The sequence below is a fragment of the Somniosus microcephalus genome, chromosome 10, assembly GCF_052327205.1.
Source record: "Somniosus microcephalus isolate GS21.2 chromosome 10, FLI_Smic_1.0, whole genome shotgun sequence".
NCBI classification, from domain to species: domain Eukaryota; kingdom Metazoa; phylum Chordata; class Chondrichthyes; order Squaliformes; family Somniosidae; genus Somniosus; species Somniosus microcephalus.
In genome coordinates, this window is record NC_140996.1 from 122,846,944 (window position 1) to 122,848,685 (window position 1,742).

The following is a 1,742-nucleotide window of genomic DNA, read 5'->3' on the forward strand; positions in this document are numbered from 1 at the left end:
TAAACTAAACAATATTTTTGATAATTTGGCAACAAATGCAAACTTGAAAGCTCGCAAGAACAAACCCAAAACAAAAAATTATGAAAAATGGTTTGACCATGATTGCCATAACATGAGGAAAAAACTTAGAAAAATATCAAACCAAAAACACAGACATCCAGAAAACGAGGAATTACGCCTTACTTATTGTCAGACACTAACACAATACAGAAACACACAGAACCAAAAAAGAGCAATTTATTAAGAATACACTCAGCTCCATGGAGGAATCCATTGATTCCAATTGTTTCTGGGGACAACTTGAAAACACTACACAAAAAACAACACGACGATTTGTCCATTCAAAATGGGGACACATGGGTAAACCACTTTGAAAAATTATACCAGAAAAACACACTAAGACCAGAGCAACACCAAATACGGAAAAAACTGGAAAAGCTTGAAATGGCCATAAAAGATAGCCAAAACCCGCTAGACGCCATAATAACAGAAAAAGAACTTCTTGAAAAACTCAAGGACCTGCGACCAAGAAAAGCTTGCGGGACTGGAAGCCTGTGTCCAGTGGGGTACCTCAGGGATCGGTGCTGGGTCCCTTGTTGTTTGTGATCTACATAAATGATTTGGATGAGAATGTATAAGGTATGATCAGTAAGTTCGCAGATGACACGAAAATTGGTGGGGTGGTAAATTGTGAGGAGGAAAGCCTCAGGCTACAGGACGATATAAACGGGTTGGTCAGATGGGCGGAAAAGTGGCAAATGGAATTTAACCCTGAAAAGTGCGAGGTGATGCATTTTGGACGGACAAATAAGGCAAGGGAATACACAATGAGTGGTAGGACCCTAGGAAGTACAGAGGGTCAGAGGGACCTTGGTGTACATGTACATAGATCCCTGAAGGCAGCGGAACAGGTAGATAAGGTGGTTAAAAAGGCATATGGGATACTTGCCTTCATTAGCCGAGGCATAGAATATAAGAGCAGGGAGGTTATGATGGAACTGTACAAAACGCTGGTGAGGCCACAGCTGGAGTACTGTGTGCAGTTCTGGTCGCCTCACTATAGGAAGGATGTGATTGCTTTGGAGAGGGTGCAGAGAAGATTCACCAGGATGTTACCTGGGATGGAGCGCCTCAGCTATGAAGAGAGGCTGGACAGGCTGGGGTTGTTTTCCTTGGAGCAAAGAAGGCTGAGGGGGGACCTGATTGAGGTGTACAAAATGATGAGGGGCATAGATAGGGTAGACAAAGAGGAACTTTTCCCCTTAGTAGGGGGGTCAATAACAAGGGGGCATAGATTCAGGGTAAGGGGCAGGAGATTTAGAGGGGATTTGAGGAGGAACTTTTTCACCCAGAGGGTGGTTGGAATGTGGAACTCAATGCCTGAAAGGGTGGTAGAGGCAGGAACCCTCACAACATTCAAGAAGCATTTGGATGAGCACTTGAAATGCCATTGCATACAAGGCTATGGACCAAATGCTGGAAAATGGGATTAGACTGGACAGGGATGGATGGGCGGCGCAGACACGATGGGCCGAAGGGCCTCTTTCTGTGCTGTAAAACTCTATGACTCTATGACTCTATGACAGACGGCATACTAAACGAGATGATTAAACACGCAGACGACAAAATGAAACTGGCTATCCTAAAACTCTTCAACTTGGTTCTGAGTGTCGGTTATTTCCCTGACATCTGGAACAAAGGACTCATAACACCCATATACAAAAGTGGGGACAAAATCGACC